Source organism: Sphaeramia orbicularis, chromosome 12 (assembly GCF_902148855.1).
Source record: "Sphaeramia orbicularis chromosome 12, fSphaOr1.1, whole genome shotgun sequence".
Lineage (NCBI taxonomy): Eukaryota > Metazoa > Chordata > Actinopteri > Kurtiformes > Apogonidae > Sphaeramia > Sphaeramia orbicularis.
In genome coordinates this window covers 70,146,377-70,159,432 of record NC_043968.1, presented here as the reverse complement: position 1 = coordinate 70,159,432, position 13,056 = coordinate 70,146,377, and the positions used below count along the sequence as shown (strand labels likewise).

General features: G+C 34.7%; 1 long non-coding RNA gene and 1 other non-coding gene across 2 annotated transcripts in view; both read right to left on the bottom strand.

The window, feature by feature from the left end:
• The window catches only part of LOC115429260 (uncharacterized), a 957,019-nt gene that overhangs the window by 264,950 nt on the left and 679,013 nt on the right, over positions 1–13,056 (bottom strand). The gene's annotated exons all lie outside the window — the stretch shown is intronic.
• On the bottom strand, positions 12,429–12,502 carry trnan-guu (transfer RNA asparagine (anticodon GUU)). Its single transcript has one exon. It is a non-coding gene; the product is annotated as a tRNA-Asn (tRNA).

The following is a 13,056-nucleotide window of genomic DNA, read 5'->3' as shown; positions in this document are numbered from 1 at the left end:
TGATTAGTGGATCAACAGGTATTTAACATTTTACATCAGTAGATACTTTTGGTCGCCAGTGGCTGTTTAGGTTTTTATGGGTTAAAATCACCCGCAGACATGGACTGCGATTTCCTCTAGGATTATGGTAAAGGCCGATTTGACGGATCCCTGTTAGAAAATCAATACAAGGAATGAATCCATTCATTTAATTCATTTTTTCCTTCACTTATTATGTTTCAGGGTCACAGACGACTGAGGCCTGCTGGCCAGAGGGCAAAAAATAACACATGAACTATTGAGTATTTACAATCCGCTGTGCATGTCTTTAGGGAGGCAGCGAAAATACTGAATGTAAACATAAGTAAACAGTGCACGGAGTGAGCCCTGCAGCGCTCTGACATGAACTCATGAGCTGCTTGTTAAGGCGTACATGAGGAGGAGTGCTGAGATAATACTAGGCCTGCAACACCAAAAATAAATGGCATATGAAAACAAGCATGCTGTTTATTTTAATATATGTAGTCTTACAGTTATCATACAAAACTGAATATCTTTCATGCACAGATATCCTTATTTTTCTTCCATTCACACACTGTAAAAAATGACTGTAGAATTAACACCAAAACATTGTAAAATTGCAGCATAAAAAACTGTAAGTGACAATACAATGCAAAGTTGTTTATTTGAAAATATTTTTGTGTTAATGATTGAATCAAATATAGCTGTAGTTTTTACAGGAAGAGTATGTGAACAAAACCAGATTTGTATGTAGAAATGATGTATTTTTATTTTGTTGTTGTAAAATAAAACTGGAAATTGAAATACAATGTGGTGCCGTTTAAAATGCAGGACCATAATGTTGAAATAATGGCATATTTGCTTTCATATATATATATATATATATATATATATATATATATATATATATATATATATATATATATATATATATATATATACAGGGTGGGAAGCAAAATTTACAATATTTTGAGGCAGGGATTGAAAGACAGTGTATAACCAATTAGTTTATTGAAAGTCATGAGAATTTATTTGCCACAAGAAAATTGACATAATAGAAAATGTTTTTATTCTATGTGTCCTCCTTCTTTCTCAATAACTGCCTTCACACACTTCCTGAAACTTGCACAAGTGTTCCTCAAATATTCAGGTGACAACTTCTCCCATCCTTCTTTAATAGTATCTTCCAGACTTTCTCGTAATAGTTTTGCTCATAGTCATTCTCTTCTTTACATTATAAACAGTCTTTATGGACACTCCAACTATTTTTGAAATCTCCTTTGGTGTGATGAGTGCATTTAGCAAATCACACACTCTTTGACGTTTGCTTTCCTGATTACTCATATGGGCAAAAGTTTCTGAAAAGGTATGGATAATAGTGTTAGGTATGATTATGACATCAACATATGTTTGGTTTCAAAACAATTGACGTAGTGTCTGCTGAGAAAAAACCACTAAATGTTTATTGTAAATTTTGCTTCCCCACCCTGTATATATATATATATATAAGTTATAAACAAGTAAACATTTAACAATGCAACATTTTAAATTTGTAAATTAATGGGTTGGTAGAGTTGGTAGAGCAGCTCGTCCAATAACCAAAGGGTTGGTGGTTGGAATCCTGGTCCTGACTGTCAAAGTGTCCATGGAAGACACTGAACCCTAAATTGTTCCCAGTTGGACCTGGTGGTTTTGGAAAGTGCTTTGGACACTGTGAAGGTGTAGAAAATGTGCTAAATAAGTGCAGTCCATTTACCATTTAAATCCAGTGTTAAATGTACGTGTTTAAAATGTTAAATATACATGTTTAAAATGTTAAATCTACATGTTTAAAATGTTAAATCTACATGTTTAAAATGTTAAATCTACATGTTACTCCGTAAATATGTTTGCAGTTGGATGTGTTTTTTACAGTATTGTCCTGGAAACCACAGCTGACAGTTTTTTTCCCTAAAAACAACAGGATTTTTTTTTACAGTGCAGCATATATAGCCTAAATGATATACAGAAAAAAATAAATATGGAAGACACAATGTTGTCGAATCAATAGCCCACTAATGTTTAAAAGCATGAATTAATTTGGATAAGGTCCTGTTGCTTTTCTAAAAAAATTTAACATCCATAATGGTAGCGTTTTGTCAACATAATGAAGGAGTAAATGGTGTGAGGTAAAAAAAAATGAATTTGTTAAATGAAATGGAAAATGAACGGGTGATGTAGTAAGCGTTTCCATGCTCAGCTCCCACATACTAAATGTCACACACAGGGAAACCTGGCTGTTACACAGTGAACGGCCAAGAAACGCACAAACACAAACCTGAGCATCTGTTAGGATTTCTCTTTTTGGGCACGACAACAAAGTGCACAGAGGGAGCCCATTGTAGAGCTTTTTGATTTGAAGGAAAGGGTGAATGTAGCCTTTCTAGTGTGTGAATGTAGTGGAGTGTTGCAATTATACTCCATTTGTATGTTTACATGTACTAACCTTGCAATAATGATCAAAGGTAGAACGATTTTTTTGTGCAATAACTGCTTACACTTCTAACCCTTTCATGCATACTGGTCACTACAGTGGATAGGTATTCTACAGCTGTTCTCTTGTATATTCATGGATTTTGTTGTTCTTTTCGTTGTTTTATTTTATTTTATATTTTACACATATCTTTATTAAAGTTTTAAGACACTACATATCTTTTCTGACATGAATTGGTAACATTATGTAGATCTCTCCTGAGCAGAAACCCCCAGATTCATGAGCCCCCCCCCCCCCCCCCCCCCCCCCCTATAGTTTTCACACAATTTATCGGTAAATACATGTTTCTGTGCATCAAAAATTAAACGTGTGGTGTCCAGCTGAGTGGAAATTTTTGCAACTTCATGAAAAACAGGTTCATAAGATTTTTTTTTTTTTCATTATTATTTTTTAATGTATTTTTTAATTTTTTTTAATAATTTTTATTTTATTTTATTTATTTTTTTTTTTTTTCAGAAGAAAATTTTCAATCGCATTGATTTTTTCATGCCTAAAGAGGAATAAAAACACTCAGGAAAAAATTTTGATCAAGGTTCTCATGATTTGTGTATGAAATTCTCATACAATACCTTCATGTTAAACTTTAACATTTCTTGACAGATTGTTCTAATACAACATTTAGCAATTACACAATTACACAACAATACAATGCATTAACGTGATTTATAATCATTGTACTATTATGTGTACAATTCTAAAAAAAAAAAAAAAAAAAAAAAAAGACTGCAAGAAAAGCACAAATGTCAAACATACCATTTCTTTGAATTTCCTATTAATTTCAAGTTGCACCCTGAAGAAAACAATAGATACTGAATATTAAATGTAGTGTAGTTGAGTTTGTGTCAAAGCAATTATTTAGTCTCCATCTGATATACAACCCAAATTTAATCCCAAATATACTGTTAATTATTGAAGGTCATGCAGTATTTAAAATATATTATGTTTATGTTTTGTTTTTTTTTATTATTCAATTTAATTTGGTTTTCAAAACATGCTGTGTATGCAATTATGATGAGGCATTTTTCATTCTATGAGGGTAAGGAGGTGGAAATAACTTCTACATCTACCTCATTTTGTCTTGACTCTAATACTGTTCACTTTCTAAAAAATAACTTTCTAAACTTTGCAGATGTTAAACCTGAGCCAAAGAGTCCATGTTTGATCCAACCCAAATAGGTGGTCTAAGTCTGCATGTATAAGTTACAGAGTCAAACAGAGCTGGACCTGAATATTTGATTACTTGAGTGCAGTTTTCAGTTTTATTCATCCTGTAGACATCATCACTAGACAACCTTTTAAATTAAACACTATGGTGCATCTGTTCACATCTAAACTGCGTTTGTTAAAGGTGGGGTGGGAAAGGTTTTCCTGGAGCATTTTTTACTATATTGCTTAAAATCCCCTTCACACCTCGATTACAACCAATTAATTAAACACATAAATAAAAAATTAGTCACCTATGGAATGGACAGGTCTGAAAAAACACCATCCAATCATTTTAAGTGCTCAACTGAAATTATTGAACGGTGATATGTCTATCAAACACAACCGCCATTTGCCCCACCACAACCACCACCACTCTGCGCGTACCTCTAGTCCATTATGGGATATCTTTTGGAATTTGTACGTACTAGGCCTGTAACGGTACACGTGCATCTTGTTTTTATTTATTTGCTCTTATCTATTTTATTCCTTTACTTATCCATGCTGCTATACCGATGAATGGTGCAACACTGAACACTTTTTGTCCTGTCTGTAAGCGTGATCAAGTGCCTGTCTTGCATGTTTAATGTACAGGGGTTGGACAAAATAATGGAAACACCTTCACCTCAAGATGATAATGCCCCAATCCATACAGCTAGAATTGTTAAAGAATGGCATGAGGAACATTCTAATGAAGTTGAGCATCTCGTATGGCCGGCACAGTCCCCAGACCTCAACATTATTGAGCATTTATGGTCAATTTTAGAGATTCAAGTAAGACGTTGATTTCCACCGCCATCATCTCTAAAAGAGTTGGAGGGTATTCTAACTGAAGAATGGCTTAAAATTCCTTTGGAAACAATTCACAAGTTGTATGAATCAATACCTCGGAGAATTGAGGCTGTAATTGCCGCAAAAGGCGGACCTACACCATATTAAATTATATTTTGTTGATTTTTTAAGGTGTTTCCATTATTTTGTCCAACCCCTGTATGTGTTGTTGTAATGCCAAGCAATCACCTAGACTGCAAAACAAATCTACCTACGGGTATAAATAAAGTAACCTTGACCTTGACCTTGTACCGAACCGTTTCGGTACACACCTGTTCGGTTCGGTACACAGCTGTACCGAAACGGCACAGTATGTTGACAAAAAGAAAAAGGAATGAAAGACGTTGTTTGATGCGGAACTTTAAATCTGCGCAAGTTTCACACGGACATATTGAAGGACGTGCACATTGACATGAGATAACAGCTGATATAAGGTAAAAAAAACCCAACAAATATGATGTCAACCTGGAAGGAAGAGACTGAAGACCCTCCACCATCAGTACAATCCTGTTTGGGATCAGTTCAGGTCCCGGTGAAAGACAACAACAGGGAAAGAGACGCTGATAAGATGGACGTTGTTTGCCGCCCATGACCTACGGTAGTTCTAAAACACTTACTCTAGCTCTGTCTGTCTAATTGTCTCTCTCTCTCTCACACACACACTGTATAACAGAGGAATAGAACCCGGAGTTGGACATTGAAAGTATATAAAGTTTCACTTTTGTTTCACGCCAGGATTAGTTACGTTAGTTTTGGACCCCCACCCCCCCCCAGCTCCGACCAAAAAAAAACAAAAAAAAAAAACCTAAAATATCCCCCCCAACAAATCGCACCCTGCACGTACACAAAGTGGCCTAAACAGTTTGTTCTCTGTCCTACATCCCTATCTGTTTGTGTATGATATTGTACTGTTAAATCTGCTGTAATTATTGAAGAAAATGTTTGATTTGTTGAGTCTGTTTGTATGACCATACTGACACGAACATAATGTTGTGGATAATTCAGTTACTGTATTATGGATTGTTGTGGTACAATGCTAAAATTAGGGCAATAGTATAGGTTAATTGCTGTACAAAGTTAATAAAAAAGGTGTAAAAGGACTGAGGGGTAGGATTGAATAAGTTTATACTTCTTCCTACTCCTTTTCAAGCATGCAAAATTCAGACTTGTATGTGCTTGAAGATAGATTCTGTCCATTTAAAAGTTCTTTTGTTTATGTCTTAATTTGCTTTGTTTTGTTTTATTTTCTTTGCATGTTCAAAATAAAAAATAAAAATAAAATAAAATAAATAATTTGGTTAATTTTTTGTTGTCAAAGTTGCTCTTCAGTTTATTTAAAGAGAATACGTTTGTCCTCTTGTTAATGTTGAACTTCATGTGGAATTTTTTTGTTATTTTTCTGCAGATTGTGAACTGACAGAACTGTGATTAGATTTTTGTTGTTTGTTCAAAACTACCTGTCAGAGAAAAGTGCAATACTAATGTTTAAAATACATTTAGTAATATTAATAATTAATTTTATTTCCTATTTGATTTATAGCAGCAGAATTATATTCCTGTTATTCTATATTCTATTGTGTCCAAAAATTGGAGGAAAATTTTTCAAAAATTCATAAATATATTAAAGACATTTTGAAGGGTTTTCTTTCTTTCTTTCTCCGAACCGAAAAAAAAAAAAAAAAAAAAAAAACGAACCGTGGCTTTCAAAACCGTAAACGTACCGAACTGAAAATTTTGTGTACCGTTACAGGCCTAGTACGTACATAGTGACGGTAGACTCAAACTTCCTGTTATTGTCACATGTGTTTTCTACGATTTTAATTGCATTTATACATGTGCAGATGTAAAAGAATGAATCAGATTAACCTGTATACATGCATGAAGACATCAGAGTATTAGGGAGAAATCCAGGTGTGTTAATCTGATTTCTCATAACCAGATTACTGCTGTTATCTGATAAAACACTGTTAGATATGATCACTTGAATAATCTGATAATTCCAGAAATCAGATCGTGATCGGTGTATTCGTGGCTCAGTGTCTAGTTTAAGTTGTCTACTTGGCTCTGTCTAAACTGCAGTGCAGGAGGAAAACTAAATCAAAACATGATGTCTGATCCTTGGTTCTGACTTTCAGGTGTGGAAAAAAAAACAGCCCTTAATCTCTTCAAATAGTGGCTGGAGTGAGGAGTGGATGGGGGCAGGTTCGTGTTATTTTGTGGCCTCAGAAGAGTTAAAACACCTGTGGCTCGCGAGCTGAATTGGAAGGTAAATTGGTCCCTGGTCATTTTGATGAACCGGTGCTGAGTTCCTGATTCCCCCGTGCTCTTGTTTTATTGTGTTTTTCACCTACTCGAAGAAAAGACTTACAAACAAAAACTTGCTGAAACACAATGGCAAAGCACACTTCACCGTAGAAGTATGTGTGAGTTGTCACCACATGGGTAAAGCTCACACACACAAAGGTTTGGGTTGGAGCAAAACACATAAAATTGTCTTTAAAAGCACACATGTACGAGAAAACAGATTTTATTTTAACCCTTTCATGCACGAATTATGAGAACCTTAATCAACATTTATTTCCTAAGTGTTTTTATTCCTCTTTAGGCATGAAAAAAACAATGTGACTGAACATTTTCTTATGAACCTATTTTTTATGGAGTTAAAAAAATGTCAGCTTGACAACATGCATTTAATTTTTGAAGCAAAGAAATATGGATTTACTGATATATCATGTGAAAACTATGAAATAAAAACCTTTTTAATGCTGCTAATCTGCTGTTTTGTCACATTTTAACATACTCTAATACAGTGGTTCTTAACCTTGTTGGCGGTACTGAACCCCACCAGTTTCATATGCGCATTCACCGAAACCTTCTTTATTAAAAAATACGATATGATTTTTTTCAAATTCAAGACACAGGTATATGTTTTACTGGTGCACAAAATGAACCGTGCATTAACATCACTGTGTTCAAAGAACAAAACCAATACAGTGCATGAACTCACAACAAATTACATACCTTTTCACAAAGACATGACCTTTTTTCATACAACCACACTGAAATGGTTTTAATTTTTAACCTTATGTATTCCAATAATGAACTTATTGTATTTATGATATTTATCATTTTTAACATTTTAACACACACCCATCACCTAATTTCCATCAGGCTACAATAATAATGAATATTTACTGCAAATCAGTGGGACTTCTGCTGTTGTGTATATGTATGTGTAGGCCGTCAGGTCAACCCGGTTTTCGTTTCATCTCGCTCCGAACTTTCCGAACCACGCAATTTTGACATAAAAAAAAGATAATTGCATGTAGTGTATCAAAAAAAAAAAAAAGTTCTCATTATACTCCTTCAGTATTTTTGTGATCGTTGTTTTATTACGGCACTAGCTCGGCTTTTGCCTAATACGATTTCTCCATCCGCGATGGTGCGTCGGTCATCTCATGATTGTAACTGACCAGTGTGGTGACCGAAAAATGTAAACAAACGCTACACATGGCTGCCTCCGTGGTTAACAGGAAGTAGCAAAAGTCATAACAACGATGTGGAAAATACTCAAATAATTCATCGTCAGACGAGTGGAAGAGATTATAAACACTTCCGGATGTGTTGTAGTGCTATAAGCAACAATACACCGCGTGTATTGGATGTCAATCAGAGAAAGAGTCTCCGAAGCCGTTTGTTTACATACACGGACCTAGCCCGACACACACACCCGACTAATGAGTCGAGTGTGTGTCTTGACCTCCGCCGAACCCCTGAGACTGACTCACCGAACCCCTAGGGTTCGATCGAACCCAGGTTAAGAACCACTGCTCTAATACAAGTCATTACTCACTTCATGGAAATAATATGCAAAAAAAACCCAACTTTTTGTAAAAAAAACAAACAGTTAATTGCAGTTTAGTAACAGTAACAAGCAATTGATTTTCATTTTTTTGTTTAGTTTTGTTTGTTTTGAATATGCAACAAGACAAAGTAATCTTACTTAGTCCTTAGAAATAAAACAGGTAGTAAGAGGTCATGGAAGAAAACAAAAAAAAAAACAAAAACAAAACTTATACAGGGTGGGGAAGCAAAATTTACAATATTTTGAGGCAGGGATTGAAAGACAGTGTATGACCAGTTAGTTTATTGAAAGTCATGAGAATTTATTTGCCACAAGAAAACTGACATAATAGAAAATGTTTTTATTCTATGTGTCCTCCTTCTTTCTCAATAACTGCCTTCACACGCTTCCTGAAACTTGCGCAAGTGTTCCTCAAATATTTGGGTGACAACTTCTCCCATTCTTCTTTAATAGTATCTTCCAGACTTTCTCGTAATAGTTTTGCTCATAGTCATTCTCTTCTTTACATTCTAAACAGTCTTTATGGACACTCCAACTATTTTTGAAATCTCCTTTGGTGTGACGAGTGCATTCAGCAAATCACACACTCTTTGATGTTTGCTTTCCTGATTACTCATATGGGCAAAAGTTTCTGAAAAGGTATGGATAATAGTGTTAGGTATGATTATGACATCAATAAATGTTTGGTTTCAAAACAATTGACGTAGTGCCTGCTGAGAAAAAACAACTAAATGTTCATTGTAAATTTTGCTTCCCCACCCTGTACATATACATGACTTCATTTGCACATTCGAAAAGGAGTGAGAGGAAGTATAATTTATTTAATCCCACCCCTTCAACACTCAAACATGTCACTGCAAATCAGGTTTATCAAGAACAGTAAAGTTACACTAATGGTATGAACGTCAGTGTATGGGATGATGTATAAGTGTCTACTGTGTTGGCTGATATGGAACTAAAACAATAAAATCCATGAATATTTAAGAGAACAGCTGGAGAATAACTATCCACTGTAGTGACCAGTATGCATGAAAGGGTTAAAGTGATGTTAATTTATTCCCACGTTACTTGAACGTAGAAAGCATCGACCATTTGAAATGACGTCTTTTTCAGTATCCTGCGTTTCCTTTTCTCTCCGGAGCCCCTTGTGCAAAAACTCCCCTTAAGCTTCAGAGGTAAAGTACAACACACAACCGTCTTCCCACACACTACAGCCTACTGTTTGGCTACAGTTTGACTTGATTGAATAATTGATCTCTTCGGTCTCCTTGATATGAGAGGAAAGTAATAAATGCTCGAGCCTCTAGGTATTTCATTAGCCTCTAGGAGGGGCTGTGCAAACAAATTTAAAGGGAAGAGTAAACTCTTCAGAGTGTGGCTGTTTACAATGAAGAGTATGTCAGTGACCCTCTGCAGAGTTCTAGGATTCATTATTTCCGTTTTAAACATAGTCTATGCATTATAAATCATTATATAGCATCCAAAAGCACATGCTCTCTACCAAGAATCACACATGATAGATGATTTTCACTTTTACTTTGGCCATTATGTACAGGTCAATAAGCAGCTCATTTTTTGCCATTGAAAAAGTGTTTCATTCAGATTTGGGAAATTTCTGTTTTGTCAGAATAACACAGGGATGTCAAAAATAATACCCACTCTACTATTACAAGTCTGCGAAAAATGCAGTAATATGTTGAAAAGATCCTGCAGAAGATTAGCTGAAACCATAAAGCAGGGGTGTCAAACTCATTTTATTTCAGGGATCACATTAAACCCAAATCGATCTCAAGTGGGCCGGACCAGTGAAACAGTAGCATAATAACCTGTAAATAATGACGACTCCAAATTTTTCTTTTTTTGTTTTACTGCAATCAGAATTAAATCATGAAAATATGTAAATTTAGAAACTATCCAAACAAAATGATGTGAATAACCTGAAAAAAACTGAAATTTCTTGAGAAAAATAAGTGCCATTTTAACAATATTACACCTCAACTTACCATTTATACATGTATGTTACAGATCGGATCTACAAAAGGCACAACATATTTAATAACAGGAAGAGTAATGTTAAAATTTCACTTTCAAAAGTTCAGGTTTTTCACATTTTATTGTTAAAGGATAGTTTGTAAATGTTAATATTTTCATAATTTAATGTAAGTTTTTACACTAAAACTAAGAGAAACATTTGGAGTTCATTATTTACAGGTGTAATGTAATATTATGTTTTTCACATTAGACTAAGAAAATTTGGAGTCATTATTTATAGGTTATTATGCTATTCTTTTAGTTGAGATCACATTGTTCTGTATGTGGAACCTCAACTAAAACAAGTTCGACATCCTTGATTGCTAATATCTTAAATGCGCTTTGCAAATTCATCCCGCGGGTCGGACCCCCGGGCCGCATGATTGACACCCCTGCCGTAAAGTTTTACAAATGAATGCATTACTGACAAGAATATATCCTGTGCATGTTGAATAATGATACTTGAGCAAATTTAACCCTTTCATGCATACTGATCACTACAGTGGACAGCTGCTCAAAGCTGGTCTCTCGCATATTTATGGTTTTTGGGTTTTTTTATTTCCATCGGCCAACACAGTGGACACTTATGCATCATTCCATACACTGTAATTCATACCATTACTGTAAATTTGCTGTTCTAGATAAACCTAATCTGCAGTAACATGTTTGAGTTTAAAAAATTGCTAATTGTTATTAATTACTGTTTTGTATTTTTTAAACAAAAAATTATTTTTTTAGCATACTATCTCCATGCAGGTATGTTAAAATGTGAGAAAACATCAGATTAGCAGCATTAAACATGATTTTATTTCAAAGTTTTCACGCAGTATTTCAGTAAATACATGTTTCTTCGCTTCTAAAATTAAACGCGTTGTGTCCAACTGAGTGGATATTTTTGTAACTCCATGAAAAAATAGGTTCATAAAATGTTTCTTATTTTATCATATCTAAAGAGGAATATAAACAATTAGGGGAAAAAAATCATTAATATTCTCGTTATTCATGCATGAAACTTTACAAGTCCAAGAACAGAAGGTATAAAAATAGAAGTAAAAGAGAAGTCTGTGTTGCCAATAATGTCTAACTGTCAGTCAATTAAATAATGTTTCTTAAATAATGCCATGTTTCTTCTACACTGGTAACAGTGACGTATGTGGTGGTGTTCATGACTGTTAATGGAGTTGGTGAGTTAGAAAAGGCAAAAATTTTCAAGAGTAGAGATCTGATGACATCACTCGATCAGATCATCATATGTCCACAAATGCTTAATTAATCAAATTAATACAAAAATAATCTTATCACTCCCTTAATATCATTATTTCAATTTTGGAACCCTGATCTTAACACTAATAGCATTGTTAATAAAAAATCATCCATATTGTAAGGCTCAGAAGTTAAAATAATTTATGTTGAAGGAATGTAAGGTTTAACAATGGAGTAAATTACAGGGAATAAGTTAATTCAGGTATTTGTTAAAAAAAATATATTGACAGTGTTTACACAAATAACTATTTACATTTATGTTGCGGAATTATTATTTACACATATACACATTTAATTATTGTCATTTGTACTATATAAGCAGCTAAAATAACCTGTTGAAAGTGCCTTTTCTAAAACACTTACATTTACCGATCTAGGTACTGTTAGTTCCTGATTGGCTGGTTCAGCTTTGTGAGATGATGTTTCAGGAAGTGTTGTTGTAGCAGTTACGGCACATGAAAAGTAAAGCGCTGTTGTAAGAAGAAATCCGTCTCCATCCTGCAGTCTCATTTTATAAAGAATGAACTATTAACCACCAACGAACCTTCATGTTACAATATTATTAGTTACTATTTGTCAGGTCATTGTTGTTTTCAACTTTTTTTGTTGATGTTTTCTACAGTTCATTAAACTTCATTGATTCCATGGGCAGAGCCTCTGGAATATGAAAGACTTCCTCTTTCTTTAGAGATAGTGTTTCCTCGTCTCTGGGGGGACTTGAACCACCAACCTTTCGGTTAACAGCCGAATGCACTGACCTATTACGCCACAGAGACTTACTTCATACAGCATCTTGAAACATTTTGATGCAGAACTTTCACTTTTAGCAGCGACAAATGAAAACAAATACAGTGATCCCTTGCCAATTCGCGCTTTAAGTTCCGCGGTTTTAGTTATTCGCGGATTTTTCAGAAATATTCATCAAAAAATAAAAAATCAAGAAAAAATCGCGGAAATTCCGCGAAAATCCACCCCACAGCAGACGAGAGGCCGCAGCTGCCAGAGAGAGAGAGAGAGAGAGAGAGAGAGAGAGAATGTAGAAATGTCAGTTCATGCATGTACGTGTGTTTGTGTGTGTTGATGCTCGAGACCAAAGAGTGAGAGAGAGAGAGAACTGATTGGTTTCTTGTGCGTATGAGAGGAAAAGAGAGCTGGGAGTAGATGTGCGTGTGTTCGTGTGCACGTATACGATGGATAAGCGTCACGAATGAAGAGAGGAGAGAGTACGTGTCAGCTGTTAGTACGTATGCACGTGTGTGTTTTGTTTCCTTTCTACATTCTTTTCTTTCAGTTGTTTTACAGTACGTACATGTACATGTATCCGATCAAT